Source organism: Bos javanicus, chromosome 10 (assembly GCF_032452875.1).
Source record: "Bos javanicus breed banteng chromosome 10, ARS-OSU_banteng_1.0, whole genome shotgun sequence".
In the NCBI taxonomy this organism is placed as follows: Eukaryota; Metazoa; Chordata; class Mammalia; order Artiodactyla; family Bovidae; genus Bos; species Bos javanicus.
The window spans coordinates 16,820,774-16,845,682 of record NC_083877.1 but is presented as its reverse complement, the minus strand read 5'-3'; the positions used below and the strand labels follow the sequence as shown (position 1 = coordinate 16,845,682).

Sequence of the window (24,909 nt, the reverse complement as noted above, 5' to 3'; positions counted from 1 at the left end):
TCACTCTACCATTTCTGTAAATGATGCATCATTTGCTATAAACGGACAGTTAAGTTAGCTGTTAAAAGAGTGAATGTTCACCCTCATGCCTCCTAAAGATCAGTGGACGTGCCTGCTCGAGGCGTGAGTGCATCCCACGGAGCGAAACCCCCATCCTGGAGCTGAGGCAGCCCTTCATACACAGTGTTCCCAGAAACACCTGGAGAACTTACTAAAACACAGGTTCTGGGACTTCCCTGGTGGTCCAGTGGTTAAGAATCTGCCTGCCAATGCAAGGGACACGGGTTTGACTCCTGGTCTGGGAAGATTCCACGTCACGGGGCAACTACCGGAGCCTGTGTGCCCAGAGCCTGTGCTCCACAACAAGAGAAACCACCGCAATGAGAAGCCTGTGCACCTCAACGAGAAGCAGGCGCTGCTCCCTGCACCTAGACAAAACCCGTGCAGCAACAAAGACCCAGAACAGCCAAAAATAAATAAACAAATAGGGACTCGGACTCAGGAAGTCTGGGGTGGGGCCTGAGGCTCGGCCTTTCTAACAAGCTGTCAGGTCCCAGTTTCAGATACCCCACTGTAAAAAAATGAGGGTTCACGGGGCTTTCCAGTTCTCATGTCCCAGGGTAGGACAAGAACATCAACAGAAACAAAGCAGCGGATCTTCTTGAGAACGTTTGCAGTGAAATGCAAAGCCCCATAGCCAAACTTAGAAGCAAAGCCTGAATAGGAACAGAAAACTCAGAGAGATGTTATTTCTTCTTTTCTCCTAAATATATGTTTAGTTTATCTTTATGCGCTTAGAACTAGTTGTCTCTGCTCATAGCTTCAGGGATTAAACAGCTGTGACTGTCTTCACACCTCCCACCTTTACTTAGAGACCTGAGTATAGAACACCATTAATGGGGACCTTGATTGTAAATCATGCCAGCCTTGCCTGCAGCCTGGGGCCTGGCTCTTGCAGAGAGACACAACCCTGGGGCTCTGGAGGCCCAACTGCTTGGGCTTTCCCCTTCTGTGACCTCCTGCCCAGCTCACAATCAGAACCACACACCAACCACTGACTCACTGCAGCTTCATGGTTCATCTCATGTTTTCCTAGGGGCGGGGAGTCATAAGCTCTAGTAGTACTTGGTGTATGTGTGGGGGTGTGTGGGGTGCTTGGAAAGTGGGGAGGGGAGCAAGGCTGCTCCTCAGGGACCCATACAGGGCTGAGGCCATGGCAGGCCCTTGACAAACATCTGAGTCCAGGAAAGAAAGAGAAATTGACTTGGTGGCAAGTGTGGAGGAGGCTGTCTTCATGGCTCTGCGGTGACTGGTGCGGATTGCTCTTGCACTCAGACTGAAAAACAAAGCTCCTGCTGCACGCCAAGCTGTGCCCTACCTGAGTCAGTCCCTGAGCCCAGATAGCGTCCCTCCCTTCCCAGCAGTGGCAGGTCATGCCACCCAGCAATTCCTGGCCTCCCTGTAGAATTCAGTGCCTCTGGTGTGCTTGAGATGCTGAGAATGGAGGGCAAAGCCAGGACCTGGGGGTGTTTAGGGAGGATTGCTGGAGGGGCTTGAAGGTTGTGTGCTGAGCAGAGGCCTGACCAGAGATCCGGGGCAGTGTTCACACTGAGCACCGGGAGGGGGTTGTAAAGGCACCCCCGCCACCCCGCGCCGCTCTAAGCCCCTGGAATGGTGACTCTCTGATGTTTTGTATCCTCCTACCAGTCTCCCGCCTCCCTCTCTCATTTAGTCTGTTCTGGACTGGATAGAGGAGAGGCGCAGTGTGGATTTCTTGCGTCCTGAGAGGCACGGGAAGGGTTGCCTTTCTTCCATTTCCGAGGCTGTGAACAGAAACATGAGTTCATATACAGAGAAATGAATCCAATCTCTCACATCAGGCCATGGTTCTCTATTGCTTGCAGAATGAAGTCAAAAGCTCCTACACCCTGTAAGGGGCTGATTCAGGATTTGAATCTGTCTCTGGTTCCAGACCCCAAGAGTGTCTGTCTTCCCACAGGTGAGGCTCTGTAGTCTGTGAGGACTGTAAGTGTATAGCTGCCTTCTGAACTTGGGCCATGAAACAGCTCTGTTAGGGGAGTAGCTCTCCCATAAGACTGGGGCTCTGGGGCATCAGGACATTTGCATCCTGCTTCAGGGACTTCCCTTGTGGCTCAGAGGGTAAAGCGTCTGCCTACAATGCGGGAGACCCAAGTTTGATCCTTGGGTCGGGAAGATCCCCTGGAGAAGGAAAGGGCAACCCACTCCAGTACTCTTGCCTGGAAAATTCCATGGATGGAGGAGTCTAGTAGGCTACAGTCCATGGGGTCTCAAAGAGTCGGACACGACTGAGAGACTTCACTTCACTTCAGGGAGGTGAGGAAGAACGGGAAGAGGAAGCCAGAAGGTGAAGCCAGCCCAATTATCACAAGACCCTGTTACTGGCTGTCTAGTGGCAAGCCCTGCAAAGCCCCAGTCGGTCTTCACAGAGCTTTCATATCATGATGTTGGTTCTTATATTGAGTCCCTAGACCATGACAGGTGTTTGACATGCTTTCGTCACTTCAGTTCTCCAACAGTTGGGTGAGGTGCATTTTGCTAGGTTCAGTGTTCAGAGAAGGAGACTGAATAATTGAACACAGACCTGTATAGAGTTCAAGTTCAAGTGTTTGCTGTCAGGACCTCCTGCCTTTCTTATTTGAAGCTTTGATAACTGTGGGAGATAGACATCACCAGTCCCAACTTATGATGCTGTAATAGAGCTCAGAGAAGTGAAGTGATTTTGCCTTGTAGGTAAATGACAGAGCTAAGACCCAACGCCATTCTCTGCACTTTGCCCAGGATTTTCCCTTCATGCTAGCTCAGTGATTCTTCAGGCTTTTATGGCTTATATGCTCTCGAAGGATTTGCTCTTATGATTGAAACCAGCCTGCACTGGGCATCTAGAGGTCAAGGTCTCAGCCTGACTCTACCAGTGGCTGGCTATGTGACAGCAGAAAGCCAGCTTCTCTCCATGGGCTGTGGTCCCCTTCAAAGTTTCTTCCAGCTCTAGAATTCTGGTCTCTCTTTACACTACAAATATAATACACATTTGTTATGAACATGTTCAACAACATAGAAATATGAAAAGTCAAACAAATAAAAACCCAGCTCATCATCTTCTTACCATTGTTAGAGGCAGAAGTTGTTAATAGTTCAGTATGTTTCCTTCCAAATGATTTTCTCTCTCTCTCTCAAAATAAGCACATGTAAGTTTTATTAACCTAATAAAAATTTAAAAATTGGTTTTGTACTGAAAAATATATTTCAGTGATCTTCCTGTGTCATCCTATATAGATCTACTTTATTCTTTTTACACAATATATCTTGGACTAATTTTTTTTATCAGGTCTTTCCCTTCCTTTTCAAATGGTAGTTTGTTTTTTGTTTTTTGTATCATGGGTAAGGATAATTTATTTGGGCATTTACATTATTTTTAGGCTTTTCTTGGCTATAATAAGCAATGCTGAAATGAACATCTTTATACATATATTCTAACTCACATGCAGATGTATATCACTTAACGTGAGTTTTTAGAAGTAGAACTGCCAGATCACAACACACGTATTTAAAACTTTGAAAAATGCTGCCAAAATCACTCTCCATAAAGGCCAATTGACCTTTCTCTCCAGAAGGCAGGGGGCAGCCCAAAGATGTCTGCATTTGTCCCGTCTGAGACAAGATCGGCAGGAGCAGGTATTCTGGTGCCCATGGGAAGATGGGACGGCAGCTCTAAGAGGACGGTGGGTGTTTCGGGGTCACACGGGAGCTGGGGGCAGAGATGGAAGCGGAGCCTCTGTGCCCCAGATCCTGAATCTAAGAGCTCTGCAGCCCTGAGGGGATGGCTGATGGAACAGGCTGTGACTCTGAGGTCAGAATTCCTGTGTCTGAATTGTTGCCATGCAACTTGTCACCGCTTGCAATTTGACCAAGAAACTTAATCTCCTCGAACTCAGTTTCTTTCTCCTTGAAGTGGAGATGGCACCACTGTGAAGGAGGGACTGTCATGGGGATTCAGTGAGAATTTCTGTAAGGATCTGGCCCCAAGATAGTGCTCTCTATAACCTCCTCCCTTCCAGAGAGTTGGGGGCCAGGGAACTTTGCCATACTCTAGAGTACTTTTATATTCATCCAAGAAGGTAACTAGGGGCTTCCTAGGGGGCACTAGTGTCAAAGAAGCTGCCTGCCAATGCAGGAGATGTAAGAGATGTGGATTAGATCCCTGGGTCAAGAACATTTCCTGGAGGAGGGCATGGCAACCCGCAGTATTCTTGCCTGGAGAATCGCATGGACAGAGGAGCCTGGAGGGCTACAGTCCATAGGGTCACAAAGAGTCAGACACGACTAAAACCACTTAGCAAGAAGGTAACTAAGGATTTATTGCCCAGTCACACATAACTCAAAATATTGTTGCTGAATATTGTTGAAAAGATTTGCAATTCAAAAGGACTTTTTAAAAAAATGTAGAAATGAAAAAAAAAAAAGTTCTTTTTTGATACAGTGAGACCTAATACTGTGGTCCTGAATGTCAGCAGGAGAGCTCAGAAAGACTTTTAATTGTTCCTGATACAATTATGAAAGTGATTGCAGCAGAGGCCAAGTGGACACTCAGCTTAACACAGTTGTAGAGGCAAATTCATTTCTCCATGGGTTCACCAGAGGGTCATCCCATTATTTGTAAATTTAGAGTGCTTTGGGGATGCAGGATAATGGGGAAAGTGGCAGAGTGTTTCAAAAACAATTATTCTTTTCCCTGTGTCTGAGCCTTTGGGGACTCCCCTCCCGCAGACTCAGAGCTTGACCGTGTGACTTGCTTTGGATGACAGAACATGAGCAAATGTGACAGAGACTTGAAAAGAACTTGAGTATTGGAGCTTGCCTTCTCTTGTAGTCTTGGGGCACTGAGTCCACCCTACACATAAGCCTGAGCTAACATGCTAGAGAGACTGCATGGAAAATACTGAAGTGCCCCCAGCTAACAGCTTGGCAATCACCAGACATTTGAATGAGGCCATCCTAGCTCATCCAGTGTCAGCCAAGCTGACCACAGATCAGCCAGGATGACACAAACCAAAATGGCCTAGGCAGCCCATAGAATTATGCAAAAAACCATTTTTTTTAATCTATTAAGTTTGGGGATGGTTTATTATATAAGCAAAGCTAACTGAAGATATTTATGAAATGAATATCTGGGTGAACTAGACCATTCAGGTATGACCTAAATCAAATCCCTTACGATTATACAGTGGAAGTGACAAAGATTCAAGGGATTAGATCTAATAGAGTGCCTGCAGAACTATGGACGGAGGTTTGTGACATTGTACAAGAAGCAGTGATCAAGACCATTCCCAAGAAAAAGAAATGTAAAAAGACAAAATGGTTGTCTGAGGAGGCCTTACAAATAGCTGAGAAAAGAAGAAAAGCTAAAGGCAAAGGGGAAAAGGAAAGATATACCCATTTGAATGCAGAGTTCCAAAGAACAGCAAGGAGAGATAAGAAATCCTTCCTCATTGATCAATGCAAAGAAATAGAGGAAAACAATAGAATGGGAAAGACTAGAGATCTCTTTAAGAAAATTAGAGATACCAAGGGAACATTTCATGCAAAGGTGGCCACAATAAAGGACAGAAATGGTGTGGACCCAACCATGATGGTGTGATCACTCACCTAGAGCCAGACATCCTGGAATGTAAAGTCAACTGGGCCTTAGGAAGCATCATTATAAAAAAAGCTAGTGGAGATGATGGAATTCCAGTTGAGCTATTCCAGATCCTAAAAGATGATGCTGGGAAAGTGCTGCACTCAATATGCCAGCAAATTGGAAAACTCAGCAGTGGGCACAGGACTGGAAAAGGTCAGTTTTCATTCCAATCCCAAAGAAAGGAAATGCCAAAGGATAGTCAAACTACTGCACAGTTTCACTGATCTCACACACTAACAAAATAATGCTCAAAATCCTCCAAGACAGGCTTCAACAGTACCTGAACTGTGAAATTCCAGATGTTCAAGCTGGATTTAGAAAAGTTAGAGGAACCAGAGATCAAATTGCCAACATCTGTTGGATCACAGAAAAAGCAAGAGAGTTCCAGAAAAACATCTACTTCTGGTTTATTGAATATGCCAAAGCCTTTGACTGTGTGGATCATAACAGACTGGAAAATTCTTAAAGAGATGGGAATACCAGATTGCCTTACCTGCCTCCTGAGAAATCTGCATGCAGGTCAAGAAGCAACAGTTATAACTGGACATGGAACAAGAGACTGGTTCCAAATCGGGAAAGGAGTACGTCAAGGCTGTATGATTGTCACCCTGCTTATTTAACTTACATGCAGAGTACATCATGCAAAATGCCGGGCTGGATGAAGCACAAGCTGGAATCAAGATTGCTGGGAGAAATATCAATAATCTCGGATATGCCAATGACACCACCCTTATGGCAGAAAACAAAGAAGAACTAAAGAGCCTCTTGATGAAAGTGAAAGAGGAGAGTGAAAAAGTTGGCTTAAAACTCAACATTCAGAAAACTAAGATCACGGCATCCGGTCCCATCACTTCATGACAAATAGATGGGGAAACAATGGAAACAGTGACAGACTTAATTTTTTTAGCCTCCAAAATCACTCCAGATGGTGACTGCAGCCATGAAATTAAAAGACACTTGCTCCTTGGAAGAAAAGCTATGACCAGCCTAGACAGCATATTAAAAAGCAGAGACATTACTTTGCCAACAAAGGTCCGTCTAGTCAAAGCTATGGTTTTTCCAGTAGTCATGTGTGGATGTGAGAGTTGGACTATAAAGAATGCTGAGTGCCAAAGAATTGATGCTTTTGAACTGTGGTGTTGGAGAAGACTCTTGAGAGTCCCTTGGACTACAAGGAAATCAAACCAATTCTAAAGGAAATCAGTCCTGAATACTCATTGGAAGGACTGATGCTGAAGCTGAAGCTCCAACACTTTGTTCATCTGATGCAAAGAAAAGACCCTGATGCTGGGAAAGATTGAAGGTGGGAGGAGAAGGGGATGACAGAGGATGAGATGGTTGGATGGCATCACCGACTCAATGGACATGAGTTTGGGTGGATAGATAGGGAAGCCTGGCATGCTTCAGTCCATGGGGTCACAAAGAGTCGGACATGACTGAGTCACTGAATTGAACTGAACCTGGATGAAACAGCAAGAATCCCAGTCTTAGGAGAACTAACCTTGTCTCAGTGCACTTAAAAAAAAAAAAAGTTTCAGAACCACGGACAGAGGCACAGGATAGGGCTGTATTTGAGCTGAGCTAATTGGGAAAGACCCTGATGCTGGAAGGGATTGGGGGCAGGAGGAGGAGATGACAGAGGATGAGATGGCTGGATGGCATCACCAACTCAATGGACATGAGTTTGGGTAAACTCCGGGAGTTGGTGATGGACAGGGAGGCTTGGCGTGCTGCAACTCATGGGGTCGCAGAGTCGGACACGACTGAGTGACTGAACTGAACTGAACTGCCCTGAAGCACTTGCCAGACTCTGGAGTGAGAGTGAATATAGTGGCTCAGGGCAGGGGACACAGAAGTATAAAAGGACCTGATAACAGGTGTTAGTGAGTCTTGCCAGACAGCTCTTAACACAGGAAATCCCTCAGTCCCAGACAAACCAGGACTGTTGGTCTGTTACGCTTTTGCCCTGAGTTCAGGCAACTGGAGGACTGAGGGGCTAGAGGGCAGAAGAGGCAGGGGACTGAGCTGATGGCTCACTGGGAGGTGACTTGGCTCAGTTTCCTAACTGCCTTCTCCGCCCTTTGTGCACAGTCTGGTGTACTATTAATTCCCTGGGGAAAGTCAGGCTTCATGTGTAGGGAATCTTGAGTCTGCAATTTCATAATAACAATAATCCCTTGTTTTCAGTGGTGCTTAGACTTAGATAAATCCTTTCATAGTCACCTATGATATAATCTGGCTTGATCCTTATAACCCTTTCTGAGAAAAGCAGAGCATCCAGGTATATTCACTTCATCCAGTCCTTTTCTCACCTCTTTTCCTTGAAGTGTGTGATCAGCAGATGGAGGAGAACCCAGGATTCAGGATTCCTGTGTCCTGAGACTTTCTAACTAGCTGAGGGCCCTAGGGTCCAACATCCAGGCACATAGGATGGATTTTCTCACCTTTATGTTAAAAAGAAAGGTCAGGACTCCAGTCTTAAAATTCTTTCAAGCTCTGAGCTTCTATGAGTCTATAAAAGCTGAGGAACTCAAATCTTTTGTTCATTATATGGAATGCTATTTGGGGGCCTCCTACATAGCTACCTGTTTTCCCGGCATTTGAGTCAGTAGGGCCCCTCCAAGTGACAGGTGTGGGTGGTAATTTCCATTTGCTACGCATTCAGTACAGTCTAGATCTTAGAAGCTGGATGGAGGGGCTGCATAGGAGTTTCACAGGCTCATGTGACCCACCTAAGGGAAGGGCAGGGGCCTCCGGGCCTCGGTGTTGACTGCATCCCAGGTCTTCTCCCCATCTCTAAGTGCTTCCCTCTGCACACCAACTTCAGTCTCTCAGGCCAGTTTTCTCCATAAGGCTGGGGTCACATCTTCTCAGCTTTACTCCCAGAAAGGAAAAGGGTACCTTCCTTTATTTCATTTTGAAAATACTCTCGAAGGGGCCCCCAGTTGACCTGGCTGGATTGTGTGCCCACTCCTGTAAGCCAGACAGGTGGGACCACTGTGACGGACCCCTTCTTTCAGAACTACATGGTTAGAGTTGCGGGAAGAACAGTTTCTTATAGACGGAGAGTCCTTATAAGGAGAGGACAAGAAGAGGAGACAGACGGAGAGCAGATGAAGCAGGTGGCGCTCAAGGCAGAGTGTCTTCCCTGCTTTGGGCTGAGGAGCTGATGCAGAGAGCTCGACCACACTGTCTGAGGTTTGACGACCTAGAAGCTGGGCAGAGATGTGAACCTGGCCGTCTGACTCTAAAGTCCATGGTCCCCCCACTGTTGTTTCTACCTACATTCCATTCTCATATGGTAGCAGGGGGATGGAGTCTGTGCCTCTGAGGGTTCTCTGAGATGGTCGCGCTGTGCTGGTTAGAGAGCCCTGGGCTGGGGACCAGGAGACAGTTGAGTTAGTCTTAGCCCTCTACTGTCTTGCTGTGTGACCTTGTGAAAGTCACTTTCCTTCTCCGAATTGCAGCATCTTCTCTGCCAAATGGGGATGATCATCTCTGAGGCCCTCCCATAGGCACTGAGGAGAGCTAATGAGATAATGCTGTGAATGAGCTTTCAAAAGCTGAAAAGCCCACACAGATGTGAGGATTACTCTTATGATCCTCGGCCCCACAGGATTAGCTTAAATTTATGGCAACAGGAGGGGTGGGGGCTGACAGAAACATCCAGATGTCTAGCAGCCTTGCTCAAACAACACAACACAACCTGCTTCGAGGGTGGCCCCCTGATTTATTTACTCATGGTGGGTGACTCACGCTGGGCTTCCTGACTCTTCCTTGAACTCCCTCTCGCCTGTCTCCACGATGCCCTGGGTCAGGGGGCCATGGGGCCCTTTGATGACAGTGTGCAAGGGTAGTCACATGGTTTTGGTTTTCTCTTTTTTTTCCTCCCTTGGGCCAAGAAATGAGGACATTGAAATACTTCTTGGGACAGCTGCATCTTGCATGTTTATCTATTTTTTCCTGGGGGAGGAGACACAGGCTGTTGCAGCCATGAAGGATCAGAGAGCTCCGTCTAATTCCATAGGAGGCCAATGAGCGGGGAGGAGTCACATGAAAAGAGAACTCTTGGCAGAAGCTCTAGTAAACCCTGAGGTAAAGTGAAACTAAACAATTTTGTTTTTATCATGTAGAACTTCTCGGGGCCTTTAATATACTAATGAGCTTTGCTCAGCATCAAGGAGGGGATATAACAGCCACATTTCCCAATATCTACACATATGTGGGCTCCCCAGGTGGCTCAGTGGTAAAGAATCCACCTGCCAGTGAGGACGGAGAAGGCAATGGCATCCCACTCCAGTACTCTTGCCTGGAAAACCCCATGGATGGAGGAGCCTGGTGGGCTGCCATCTATGGGGTCGCACAGAGTCAGACACGACTAAAGCGACTTAGCAGCAGCAGCAGCAGCAGCCAGTGAGGAGACTTGGGTTCAACCCCAATTTCAAGTCCACAGGGTTGCAAAGTGTAGGACACGACTTAGTGACTGAGCATGCACACACACACACACACACACACGCACACATTGGGTTGGCCAAAATGTTGGTTTGGGTTTTTCCATCATCTTATGAACATTTTTGCCAACCCAATACATATACACATATATTGTTGTTGTTATTGTTTAGTAGCTAAGTCGTGTATGACTCTTTTGTGACCCTCCACGGACTGTAGCCTGCCAGGCTCCTCTGTCCATGGGATTTCCCAGGCAAGAGTACTGGAGTGGGTTGCATGTCCTCCTCCAGGGGATCTTCCTGACCCAAGGATCTCCTGCGACTTCTGCATTGGCAGGCAGATTCTTTACCACTGAGCCACTTGGGAAGCCCACATATAAATATACAGATATATATACAGATATATATATATATACACATACACACACACACACACACACATATATAGGGCAGACTTGTTTTTCTCCCCATGACAGAGCAGTTTGGGGACTGGTGTCCTGCTGAACACACCTTAGGAAACATAATCCAGTATAGCTAACTGCACAGACAGGGACAGGGAGGCCCAGACAGAGCAAGTAGGTGGAGCAGAAGCCCCACCCCCTGTTCTCTGTCTCCTGCCCTGGGGCTCTTCCCACAGCACCACCCTGCTCACATCTACCGCAGGAAACTCTCTCTGCCACTACAAGACGCCAGCTTGTTTAATTTGGAAGTGCCACTGGGCCCCTTGGAAAGCATAGAATGTGCACTTTCCGGGTAAAATACACAAGATAAGAGGGAGTGTGATTGTGAGTGAGATCGGGAATGTTGGGTGTGGGGAGAATCTTTGGTTTTCATCTTCCCTGAAGGACCAGACAAAAGAAAGCGGAGTAAAATGGCCTCAGGGTAGAAACTGACATGCCGCTCATGCTTCTGGGCCATAGATTGCACACAACTGTCCATTCAACACCTCCTTGGTGAGAGCCTGGCGTGTCCTCCAGGAAACCTGGCCCAGGCAGCCCGTGTCAAGTTGCAGAGCGACCTGGGAGCTCTCCAAGGTGTGTGCGTTCAGGCCCCAGTGAGTGGCACCTGGTGGGAGGGGGCTGTGGTCTGTGTCAAGAGGGCGATGATCACAGCTCCCATTATCAAGTACCTGCTGGGCCCCAGGTACTGTTGCAGCAGCTTTGCACCTGTTTACTCATCTACTTCTCACTTCATCTCTGTGATGCAGGTGCTGCTACTTCCAGTGCAAATTACGGAGGAGGAAAACAGAGCAAAGGTTAAGGAGCTTAAGAGAGTGAGCCAGGCTGGATTTCTCCCCTGCAGGTTGACTACAGAACACACACTTTTAAACCACAGCGTTCTACTCCCGCTATGGAGCACTGGGGAGCTCGGGAAACTGCTGTTCTGATTGGCTATGAAATCCACGGAGATGCTTATAAGATCAGAATATTAGAGCTGGGATAAGCCTCATGAGTCATTCAGTCCACTCCCTTCATCATAACTGATGAAGGACAGGCCCAGCGAGGATAACTGTCTGGCGAAGGTCAACAACTTTTGGCCCCGCCAGACAAAAGGAATTGAGCTTCCTGGCAACAGCTGCAAGAGTGGGAGGCTCCTTGCCCTGGGGTCAAACTCCAGCCATGCTGCCTTCCTCCGCACAGTATCTCTGAGCCTCTCTAGACCCTCCCCTACCCCATCTGTAACCTACGATGATGTTCACTGACTCCCACACCAAACAGCCCCAGAGTCAGACTGCCTCCCACGCTGAAGAAGAGAACTGACCCTCTCAGCTGCATCTTCCCCATCCACGCCCATCTGTTGATCCAACTTTAAAAAGAAGAAAAAGAAAATGAAAATCACACCTGAGATGCTTTCAAATGATTTTTGAGATCAAGTAACTTCCTCAAAACATCATAAAGTGTGAAGATTCCTACATCAGTACCCCTTATCCATTAAGGGTCTTTCTAATTCAATAAACACGACTTCATGTTCTGGGCCCTCCCTCTTCCCTTCCCCCACTCTGGGAGGACATGGTCTGCTCCCAGGACAGCTTAAATTAAGCTGTGCAGGTTGACGGATCTTTAATCTTGCCAAACACATGTTGAGAAGAATAATACCAATTTTGTTTAGGAAACCAAGGGCCAAACTCAGCTGGAAATTAGCTCTTTGGGTAATCTCACCCCCTGTTCTGATCAAGGAGGCCATGTGGGTGTTAGTGGGGAACTCTCGAAGGCCCTGAACTCGTTGGGTCCAAGACAGGAGAGGGGGTAGAGTTCTCACTAGGGATCCCTGCCCCAAATCCCTTTGATTCTTCCCTTTCAGCACAGAAAGCAGCTCCAATCCAGGCTGCTTATGGATCAGAGCTAATCTGGATGTAATTCCCTGCCCAGCTCGCTGCACCCTTAGTGACACATAAGTACAGATTAAAGGGTTATATAAATGCAATTTTCTAATTAATCAGTGCAAATCTAGCTATTGCAGGGGACATAAATTTCAGCTTTTACGTGAATGGTAGTCTTCTTTGAGTTTAGTTTACAAAATACAAGTCCTGTCCCCATGATTTCTATTGTACATAGCCATGGGGTGGTCCAGGGTCTGACAATTCCCAGGAAAGTCCTCATAGTGACCCCTAAATCCTCAGATTCTCAGCAGGAGAGTTTGGATCATGGACAATACACAACTTTGTATGGGGTGGAAAGAGGCTGGGCTTGGGGCCACTTGGCTCAGGTTCAATCTTGGCCTGATCCTTGACAGACTGTGTGGTGTAGGACCTGTTACCTAACCTCTCTGAGCCTCGGATTCCTCATTCTTAAAAAGATGCTGAGACTTGCTTCACGGAGATGCCGAGAACAACAAATGCTGTGCCTGAGGTACACAGTCCCTGTGAACTGTTAGGGGCTGTTGTCATTTGCAAGGGAGGAGAAAGATTCTAGAGGATACAATGCAGGAGATGACCTAAAATCTCAGGCCTGAGCCTCTGCATTTGTTCTGGCAGGATTCTGTTTTTGGATTTGCCCTGCATAGAGAAAAGGGTTCGTGAATCTAAGGGCGTGATCTCCCTAGATTTTCCAGCACTCCTTTCCTCACTGTCTCACCAAACTGCGCCAGAGGTCTGAATGAGACAACGCCAGTGTGTGACCCACCCTACATAGGGTGAGCAGAAAGGAGGTTCTACAGCAGCCTCCATCGTGGCGATGACTAGGGTGGTGACAGTGGACTGGGCATGCTTCATACTTTTCTCCCTGTATCCTTAATGACAAACCTACACAGTGGATGCCAACTCTCTTCCCATTTGGGGGATGAAGTAGCTAAGATTGTAAAGAGGTGGAATAACTCACCACATTTTGCAGAGCTTTCCTTAGATAAGCCGACAGTTTCTGTCTTCTCTTCACTGCACGAATGCTCTTCCCCTGAGAATGTGTGTGTGCGCCCATGGCCAGCCCCCAGCGCTCATGCAGGCACACACCTGCCAGCCAGCGTGCCCTCCAGGCCCAGCGCAGCCACACGTGCGCCTGCGCATGGAGACAAACCTCCCTGCGAATGAGCCACGGGAGAGAGAAGGCCAGCAGGGGAGCGGGAGAAGGGTACATGTGAGAATCTTTTCTGAGCAGAGTGATTTTAATTATTTTGGAACCTTAACCTGTTATAGGGAAGTCAACCAGGGTGGCAAGTTGGATGGTGCCTGCTTTGAAGAGGACCCAGCAAGTCTGGCATTTTGTGCAGATGTGGGAAGCCCAACAGGAATTAGAAAACTGCTTTCTTCTGAGTCATTCTCTAATTTGACTTAGACCTATTCTGTGACTTCTGACCTCATCAATTCCTCTGACCTTGTGCAAAGCCTGGGCATCTCTAGTCTTCAACTTCCTTATCCCCCAAATGGCAGGAAACACCCTCCCTTAAAAAACCCTAACCTCATTTATATATTCAAAGGGTTATGATGAAACCCAAATAATAAAATACAAGGAAACTTGCGTTCAAACAGAACATGTGATGAGTAGAGGTGAGAGGAAAGAGCTCATGAACAGTGAGGTCTTTTGAAAACTGAGGCTGGGCAACTTCAAGCTCTCTGTCATGTCCACAGTCCCCTGTCATGTTGGAAACATCAAGGCTGAGATTGCCCAGGCAGTCTAGGGAACGCTGAGTGCTGTCACTTTAAAAGTAGAGTGAAGTGTTCATTAGCTGGGCTATTTTTTCAGGTGTGTTCTAATTGTACTAATTAACTCTAAGGTAGATTTTAGCACTCCAGCCTCCATTGCTGCCTTCAAATGCCAAAACAAATCTTGCCATAATTACCAGCAATCCTTTTCATTACCGGCTGCCTAATTATCCTATTAATAGCACATCCTAAGAGACAGTATTTGCTTGGCAGGCAAATATTTGTTTTTAAATGAGCAAACACAAAGACAAACTGCTCTGTTTGCAAAAGGATTCCAAAATGCAAAATGGTTTATATTCATGGAAAAAAATAATAATCCAAGTAAAACCAAATGCTTAATCCATTTCAAGCATTTGAGCAGCATTAAAAACATGTTCCCCCCTTTCTGGCTCCAGTTCTTCTTTGCTGAAGGGACTGGGTGCTAGAAGGGTTTTTTTAAGACACTTCTGTGATACGGAGTTGAATGTCTCATTGGGTTGGCACTAAACTCAAGGGAACAACTGAGATGGAATACGGTAATGTTAAGGCTGGAAGGAAAATCATGGAGTCTTCTGGCCAGGGGCTTCCTGGTCGATTATCAGTCACCTGAGGAAGGCCTGGTCAGAATGCAGGTTTCCAGGCCTGCTGATTTTTTTTTTTTTTTTTTTGGCATTTAAAAGCTTTTTTTTTTTAATTGAAATACAGTTGATTTAGAATGCTGTGTTAGTTTCAGATGTACAGTAAAGTGATTCAGTTATGTATATATGTGTGTGCGTGTGCGTGCTAAGTTGCTTCAGTCGTGTCCAGCTCTTTGCGACCTTATGAACTCTAGCCCACCAGGCTCCTCAGTCTATGGGGATTCTCCAGGAAAGAATGTTGGAATGGGTTTTCATGCCCTTCTCTAGGGGATCCTCCCAACCCAGGGATGAACCCCCATATCCTATATTGCAGGCAGTTTCTTTACTGCTGACCTACCCGGGATATCATATCTACGTATATATACATATTTTTTTTTAACATTCTCTTCCATTAGAGGTTTTTACAAGATACTGAGTATAGTTCCCTATGCTGTACAGTAGGTCCTTGTTAGTTATCTATTTTATATAGTAGTATGTATATTTTAATCCCAAACTCCTAATTATCCCTCTCCCCTTCTCCCCTTTGGTAACCATTAGTTTGCTTTCTGTGTCTGTGAATCTACTTCTGTTTTGTAAATAAGTTCATTTGTATCCCTTTTTTTAAGATTCCACATGTAAGAGATATCATATGATATTTGTCTTTCTCTGGCTTACTTCACTTGGTATGCTAATCTCTAGGTTCATTCATACTGCTGCAGATAGCATTATTTCATTCTTTTTTATGATGGAGTAATATTCTGTTGTATATGTCTACAACCTGTTCTTTATCCGTTCATCCTCCAGTGGACATTTAGGTTGCTCCCATGTCTTGGCTACTGTAAACAGCATTGCAATGAACACTGAGGTGCGTGTATCTTTTTGAACTGTGTTTTTCTCTGGATATACGCCCAAGAGTGGGATATATGTACCAAGAGTGGGATTGCTGGATCATGTGATAGCTCTGTTTTTAGCTTTTTAAGAAACCTTCATTCTGTTCCCTATAATGGGGGTACCAACTTAACATTGCCACCAACAGTATCAGAGGGTTCCCTTTTCTCGAGACCCTTTCCAGCATTTAGTATCTGTAGACTTTTGGATGATGCCATTCTGACCAGTGTGAGGTGACACTTCATTGTAGTATTGATTTGCATTTCTTCAGCAGTTAGCGATGCTGAATGTCTTTCCACGTGCCTTTTGGCTATCTGTATGTCTTCTTTGTAGAAATGTCTTTTTAGGACTTCTGCCTTCTTTCTTCTTCTTTCTATTTTTTGCAAATGTCTCTAAGAGATTTTCATTTGTGTCTGTCTATGTTTGGGACTCACTGACCTAATCAACCCCCTCATTTCACAAAAGAGGAAATAAGTGACTGAGGTCATACATTGGATATAAAACCAATATCAGAACCAGGTCAGCCTTGAGGGTTAAACAACCTTAATTCAACCTTCACATTTAATTAATTTTCCTTCATTTAAAAAAAATCGCCATACGAATTGTGATGAAATTAAGCCCTATAGAAGTATGCTGTGAAAGTGAAAATAAAAGCTCCCACCTCCCCAACACACTCAGTTCTATCCGTGCTCCAGTGTTTCCTGTTATCCTCGTGTACTTGAACATGCTCACTTGCTTTTTCCTTTCCTTTTAAACAAGGAGAGACCACACTATATATCAGAGTGAGCCGTATGAATTTGCTGATGTGTGACTGTTTTATAAAAGTACAAAACAGCAATTTCATATGGTTCAATTTAAGATCCTGTTCTAAGTTTGTTGCTGAGTCCTTTCAAACCTCTGCAGAGTGTTGTATATGAAGGCGGTTCCCTGGTGTATATAGTCTTTACAGATGGCTGGTTGGTAACTTTCACCCTTCACCCTCACAAGCCCTAGAGAGCTGCTGTGATGCAGGATCCTCCCCCTGGGGATCTCTGCCGGCCTTGTGGAGCTCACCCTTCCAGGTGGAGCCCAGATCCTATGACTCCGTGAGACCTCCCGATTCTGCCACCTTTGCCAACATCCTTGTTCCTACGAAGCCTCTCACCCCACCCCCAACTCTCTGCCATTGAACTAGAGAGTTTGAAATGTTGTCAGTGCTGTTCCCTCTTCCTCCAGCCTCTAATATTTAGCATACATCTCTTACCCCACCCCCACCTCATAAACCCTCATGGGCTCCCCACAATGTCTAGGACAGAGCTCTTCCAGGGTGGTCCCAGCTCTCCATCAAAGGGCTCTGCCTTCTTTGTAGTTGCTCTCTGCTGAAGAGGAGACACAAGAGACACAGGTTTGATCCCTGGGTCAGGAAGATCCCCTAGAGAAGGAAGTGGTAACCCACTCCAGTATTCTTGCCTGGAGAATCCCATGGACAGAGGAGCCTGGTGGGCTGTAGTCCGTGGGGTCACAAAGAGTCGGGACATGACTGAGCACACAGCACAGCCTGGAATGCTGGCCCCGTCCAGCACAGACAGGTACACAGTAGGAGCTCAAAGGGATGTCTCTGCTTTTTAATAAGCTGTCTGTGTTTGTCATAGCTTTCCTTGAGAAACTGTTAGCAAACATTAAGTAGATCTTTTAAGAATTTGACCTTGAAGTGCTAGATTATATCATCAGACCTCCTCACATTAAATGATGTTAAGCCTAGTAAATTGCAGAGAATTGTTCTCCTGGTAGACTGTTGAATGTAGTGGCTTGTATTGTACTTTGAATTTTTACATCTATATTCACTTTTTAGATGTGCTAATTTAATCAGAGCTTAGCAATCTAGTTTAATTTTCTCAGTTATTTGAAAAAAATGCCCCTTTGAAGAACCGTTGCTTCTTTTTGCATTAATTTGTTAATTGTATTTGAGGTTTTAATTGATTTTAAAGTTTGTCCCTAATTCTTTCGTACTATTTCATTTCCTTTCTTGAATTCTCCATTTTGATTCATCTCTCAGAGGACTAACACATGTCTTGAAATATCATTTTTTCTAGCAGGAACATGTGGGTGATATATTTTCTTAGGCTTACAAATCTGCAACTGTCTTTGTGTTGCCCTTCCAGTGAAAAAACAAATTGGGTAGGTAGCAAATTCTTGGGCTTCACTTTTCCCTTCCCATCAAGATTCTTTGAGAAAAAAATAAAAGCTCTATTTTTTTTTTTCTGATGTATGGTTCTTTTGAGAAACTTGAGGTTCAACTGGTTTTTTCATCTTGAATGCTCCTAAGGCATATTTTAGTTTTTTAAATTTTAAAAACTATCCCTAAGATGAGAAGTCTCTGTTTGTTGGGTATTGCTATAACACAATGGAAAACAAAAGGCTTCTTCTCTTTTGAATTTGATTAGTTTTGAATTTTGATTTTTGAATTTTGATTAGTCTTCACTCCACTGGCTTAGTTTTTTTCTTCAAGGAACTGGTAAAATCTAGATCTGGGAACACTTATGTGCCCCTGACCCAGTTAAAAAAAACTTTTATTAAAGCTTTAAAATTTTACTTACTTGCTTTTTAATGTACATACAAGAAAATTTACTCTTTGGTGTATAGGTTCATGAGTTCTGACAAATGCGCTGACATGTAACCACCACCATAGTCAAGACACAAAATGTTTCTGTCACCTGCCCTCCCCCCACTAAATTCCTTCTCGCTGGTCCTTTATAGTCATCCCACCATCAGCTCCTGGCAGCCACTAATATGTTATCTCTCTTCCAGGTTATTTATTTCTTTAATTATTCACTTTATTTTTAAAGCGGCCATGCACTAAAATTGCCTTTTCTTCCACTGGTGTGCTTGTTTCCCACTTGTGCTTTGAATTTGAGCACAAGTATGGATTCTCATAATCATCATGCTACATGTGCACACGTGCTCAGTTGTGCCCACTTCTTTGCGACTCCGTGGGCTGTAGCCCGTCAGGCTCTTCTATCCACGGAATTTTCCAGGCAAGAGGACTGGAGTGGGTTGCCATTTCCTATTCCAGGGGATCTTCCCGACCCAGGGATTGAATCCACGTCTCTTGCGTGTCCCCGCATTGGCAGGCGGATTCCTTACCACTGTGTCAGATGTTGTTCCAACAGTAGCGCGGGGGCAGCCTCATTTGTTTTTCTCAGCACTGCCAAGACTCACTGCTCACAATCGGGGGTGTGCCCAGTTCTTCTCTTAGGGTCCAGGGTGACGTTTCTTTATCAGTAGAGACATTTTCATTGTGAGTTGAAAAAGGCCTACCTTCACTCAAAGCTCTTCTGTCCTGTATTTTCAACTACTTTCTCTCTCCTGGTGCTTTATTCAAAGGCGATGAACCAGGCGATGTTCAAATCTCTCCCATCACTTAGAACACAAACAAAAAACAATAGCTAAGAATGAATCATAATTTTACCCTGAGTTCTGGGCCCCTGTTATGCCATCTGGTTACAAAATAATTTGAGAACCAGTTTTATCAAAAGAATATTCTAGGGACTTCCCTGGCAGGTCAGAAGACTTTGCCTTCAATGTAGAGGGTGTGGGTTCAACCCCTGGCTGGGGAGCTGAGGTCCTACATGCCTCGTGGCCAAAAAAACAAAACATAAAACAGAAGCAATATTGTAACAAATTAAATAAAGAATTTAAAAATGGTCCACATAAAAAAAAAATCTTAAAAAAGAATATTCTACACATATTACCTTTACTTTTATATAGGTGTTCATTCTGTTTTCTCCCCAGAGAGTAGTTTTTTAATTGTATTATTTTTATAGTTATCGAACTAATATGTGCTCTATAATATGCACATTTGTAATATGTTTTAAAACTGCTAAAGTTCAAGAAAGAGTAAAGAAGTCTAAAGAAAACCTAATAACAACACTACCCTTATTCTTAGCCGGAGGCAGCTATGAATAACAGTTTGAACACATTTATTTCACATTTCCCTAAGAGTACTTGTTCTTTTCTTCATGATACTGTACAAAACTGTATACAATTTTGACTGTTGATCTCTTTTTGTGCTTAACATTATATCATGATCAATTTCCTATATAATTAAGAAGAACTTCAAAAACATACTTTTAAAGTATTTCATCATATGTGCTCAGTCCTCAGTCATGTCCGATTCTTTGCAACCCCAGGGACTGTGGCTGACCAGGCTCCTCTGGCCATGAAATTTTCTAGGCAAGAATACTGGAGTGGGTTGCCATGTTCTACTCCAGAGGATCTTCCTGATCCAGGGATCAAACCCAAGTCTCCAGCATCTCCTGCATCGCAGGTATATTCTTTACCTGCTGAGCCATCAGGGAAGCCCATCTCATCCCATGGATTTAATGTGATTTAACTTATATGCAGAGTACATCATGAGAAATGCTGGGCTGGAAGAAGCACAAGCTGGAATCAAGATTGCCAGGAGAAATATCAATAACCTCAGATATGCAGATGACACCACCCTTATGGCAGAAAGTGAAGAGGAACTAAAAAGCCTCTTGATGAAAGTGAAAGTGGAGAGTGAAAAAGTTGGCTTAAAGCTCAACACTCAGAAAATGAAGATCATGGCATCTGGTCCCATCACTGCATGGGAAATAGATGGGGAAACAGTGGAAACAGTGTCAGACTTTATTTTTGGGGCTCCAAAATCACTGCAGATGGTGACTGCAGCCATGAAATTAAAAGACGCTTACTCCTTGGAAGGAAAGTTATGACTAACTTAGACAGCATATGCAAAAGCAGAGACATTACTTTGCCAACAAAGGTTCGTCTAGTCAAGGCTATGGTTTTTCCTGTGGTCATGTATGGATGTGAGAGTTGGACTGTGAAGAAAGCTGAGCGCCAAAGAATTGGTGCTTTTGAACTGTGATGTTGGAGAAGACTCTTGAGAGTCCCTTGGACTGCAAGGAGATCCAACCAGTCCATTCTGAAGGAGATGAGCCCTGGGATTTCTTTGGAAGGAATGATGCTAAAGCTGAAACTCCAGTACTTTGGCCACGTCATGCGAAGAGTTGACTCATTGGAAAAGACTCTGATATTGGGAGGGATTGGGGGCAAGAGGAGAAGGGGACGACAGAGGCTGGATGGCATCACTGACTCGATGGACATGAGTCTGAGTGAACTTCGGGAGTTGGTGATGGACAGGGAGGCCTGGTGTGCTGCAATTCATGGGGTTGCAAAGAGTCGGACACGACTGAGCGACTGAACTGAACTGAACTGAACTGAATGTAATTAATATAAATCACATGGATTTATATTTAAATACCTATCTGTTGAACATTTAGACCACTTCCAGCTTTTCAGCATCATAAGTGAGTGTGGTTTGCTTTGTCCATTAAAAAACATTTTTTTTAAATTTATTATTATTATTTGCCCTCACTATTCAGCTTGCAGGATCTTCGTCGCCCAAAGAGGAATTGAACCCATGCCCTCGGCAATGAAAGCACCAAGTCCTAAGCAAGACACGCTTTGCCCAGCAGTGATTCTGAGCACTCCTCTCCCGGGTGACTGTGGCTGTCTCTGATCTATCATCAGATCAGTCCTATGAATGTGAAAGGTGGCTGTGACTTTCTGTGGTTTTATTTTGTAGGATAATCCGCGATATGGACGTGCCATGTTTCATTTAACTATGCCCCTTTTACCCATCCTCGAGGTTGTTTCTAACATCTCACGATCATAACTAATGCTGCAGAGAATATCCTTGGACATAAACTATTCACATCGTCAATTACGTCTTATCTTTCTCCCATATATCCACGAGACTTGCCCCCTCCACTTTTTCTGGTCTCTGCTGCCTGTCACTTCCCTGAACACCCTCTACTAAACAACCCCTCTGCCTGTCACTCCCTAACCCCTCCCAGTGCTTTATTTTTCTTCTGTGTTATCACCACCTGACACATTGTTTATTTATTCATGGCCCAATCCCCACCATTATAATGTAGCTCCACCAAGGCATGGATTTTTATCTGTTGTTATAAAAGTAATACATGTTCATCAGATTAAATTTATAAATAGAGAAAGAAGATAAAGTATACTAAAAACACAATGGTTCCTATTTTGATATGTTTCCTCTAGTCTTGGCTACTGTTTTGATTTTAACCTAATAAAATCATACTCTATGTATAGTACTAAATATATATATTATATAATATAATGTATATATATTATAGTACATATATGTGTGTGTGTGTATATATATATAAAGATATAGATATATAGATATAGTTCTGTAACAGCTTTTTTAATTAACAAAGTGCCTTAAGTATCACACCACAATCTTTGGAGTGATAAAAGATTGATCACACAGTGATCTCAGTGATGTGAGAGATCACTGACTATTATAATCCACTGAAATCAGGTTTCTGCTCCCGCTGCACCACGTGCCTATACAGGAAAGGCCACTTCTGGCCTCCTAATCACTAAATTCATTGCCACTTCTCAATCTTCATGTAAATACTTGACATCCAGCCTCCTTAAAATGCCTTTTAAAGTGCCCTCTGTCCTGAGAGTTCCATGACCATCTTCTTTTCCTCCTTTCTTCCATCCCAGCAATAATTCGGTTTTGGAAGGCAACACTTTCACTTAATGTAAAATTTTAAAGCCCCACAGTTTATCACTTATTTTTAGCTCAGTGTGGGTTGAAAGGAATTTTATAGGACTAAGGATTTTAAGGCCAATGGTAAAGTGCTTTGGGTGTTTTCCAAAGGGTACTACGGAGAAGCCCCCTCCATCCTCAGAACATCATCCATCACAGGCTTCTGCTTCTTCCTTCCCTTCTGCTTTCTATTCTTTTTTTTTTTTTTGCCTGATTTTTTAAATTGAGGTGAAATACCCAGAGTCGGACACGACTGAGCGACTGAACTGAACTGACTGACACAGAAGAATTACTGCTTTAAACCATTTTTAAGTGTACATTTGAGTGGCATTAAGTACACTCACATTGTTGCATACCCATCGCCACCGTCCATCTCCAGAACACTTCTGTCTTCCCAAACTGAATCTGTGCCCATTAAACTCTGACTGCCCCTCCCTATTCCCCCAGGCTCTGGTCACCCTTGTTCTCTCTCTCTATCTTAGGCTACTCCAGGTACCTCACATGAGTGGACTCATACAGTAGATGTCCTTTTGTTTGGTCTACTTCACTTCTCCTAATGTGTTCAAGCCTTGTTGCCGTTTCCTTGAATATTTATTGTACACCTGCTCTATGGCACTTCCACACCTGGGCCTGGGGACACTGAGGAGATTTGACAAAAGGGCAGGTAAACGCCGTCAGCTGAGATATCAGGCACTAAGCTTATAACAGGGCTTAGCCTCTCACATATTTCCCAAGCTCATGATCAACAGAGAGGAAAATGAATAAGGAGAGGTGAAATTTAATAAAGGGAGTGGAGGAAGAAAGACCTGGAGCATTGGCTGTCAGAGAGGGAGTTCTGGGTGGGATGGGGCAGAAATCCATTTGATAACCAGGGTGTCCTCAGAACTTCTTCAGAATGAGAGGTGGTGGACGTGTCAAGTTCAAATTCTATGCAACTAAGAGCATAAGATACCATGGCTGAAAGGGGGCTGAAAAATAAGTGCCTGCCATCTCATTATGAGTGGTTTGAAGAAACAATCACAATTTTCACTTGACCCTCTAGGACCCAATTCTAGAGCCCTCGGCAGAAACGGCTCTGCTATCAGTTAGCATGTATCCTTTCTATCCTTTTTCTGTGCTTTTCCATGTATGAATGTGGACATATAGAGATCTACATGTTTCTCCATGTACATGAGGTTCACACATGATGCAACCTAAATGGAATCACGCATCTATGTGTTTTTTTGCAACTTTTATTTTTCATTCAATAGTATGTCTTAGAGATCATTTCATAGAGGTATTTATAGAGCTACATTTTCCTTCTTCATGTCCCCATACTCTTCCCTGGCCACTAGTGTGGCTATTGGTTTGACTATTTCAACAAGACCAGATAGCAGAGGCTTAAACAAGGCAGGAGGTATGGTTTTCATGTGAGAGCGGTGGTGATCCAGGGGTGGGCAGCTCGGCCCCACCATCTCCTCCAGAGGCCCAGGCTGCTCTTGTCTTATGGCCCCTATGCTGTGCGGTGCTCTACTAGGTCGCTCAGTTGTGTCTGACTCTTTGTGACCCCATGGACTGTAGCCTGGCAGGCTCCACTGTCGGTGAGATTCTCCAGGCAAGAATACTGGAGTGGGTCGCCATGCCTTCCTCCAGGGGATCTTCCCAACCCAGGGATCAAACCCAGGTCTCCTGCATTACAGGTGGCCCTTATATGTAGTCCCTATTTGCATCACAGAAGCTAGCTCATCATCCTCAGAAAAGGGAGACCCAGACCTCGGGAAGAGGAAAGAGGAAACGAAGGGCAAACAGCTCCCATTTAAGTGTGCAGTCCAGAAAATGCACCCGTCACTCTGCTTACAACTCCGATGTCTCTTCTGTCCTAAGTTTTTGCCCTTTTGCAAGGGAGGCTGGGAAATGTAGTTTCCAGGTGCATGTTCCTGAGCCAGGCTAAGACCAAAAGAAAGGGGGATGGACCTCTGGCCAGGATGACCACAGTGACAGTCCCTTCTGCTGTGTGGCTGTATCTGTACTTCCTCAGCCACTGTCCTGTGAGTGGACGTCTAGATTTATAAATGAGACACTGAGGCTCAGATGAAGTCGTGGTCTGCTGTGTGCCAGTGAGCTGGGCGGCCTCAGGTCTCCTGCCCCTGGTGCTGTGTTTCTCTCAAGCACTGTTTCCTGACCAAGCCCTTGGTGTCCAGGGCAGCCTCCCCATGGTTCTCTTGGTAAGAAGTCTTTAGGTGGTAAGGGGTGGCGGGGGATGGGGGAGAGGGGTGGCCTGCAGGTAGTGAGCCCGGGCGCCTATGTCCCTGCAGACTGACCGAGCAGACAGTTACCCCAACTCGGCCCCGGTTGCAGCTTGCTGGCCAGTCTCATGGTAGCCAGGCCTGGGCTTTGGTTGGGGCAGATACCATGGCCAGGGTAACTGCTCTTAGCTTAGTGTGGGTCCCAGGTCGCAGCTCGTGTCCAGAGCAGACATTCCTTTGGCAGCCAGCCAGGCCTCAGGCTCCTCCTCAATGCCCAAGAGCCGA

At 45.0% G+C, this 24,909-nt stretch overlaps 1 long non-coding RNA gene across 3 annotated transcripts; it reads left to right on the top strand.

The window, feature by feature from the left end:
• Positions 1-1,106: 1,106 nt before the first annotated feature.
• On the top strand, positions 1,107-12,283 carry LOC133255704 (uncharacterized). 3 transcript variants are annotated; one of them, XR_009739020.1, is made up of 6 exons: positions 1,107-1,312; positions 1,905-1,999; positions 3,651-3,761; positions 9,622-9,814; positions 11,088-11,201; positions 11,375-12,283. It is a non-coding gene; the product is annotated as an uncharacterized LOC133255704 (long non-coding RNA). The 3 variants fall into 3 exon arrangements; XR_009739021.1 differs by lacking the exon at positions 11,088-11,201 and having other exon boundaries at positions 3,654-3,761; positions 11,375-12,282; XR_009739019.1 differs by lacking the exon at positions 11,088-11,201 and having other exon boundaries at positions 11,375-12,281.
• The last annotated feature ends 12,626 nt before the right edge of the window (positions 12,284-24,909 follow it).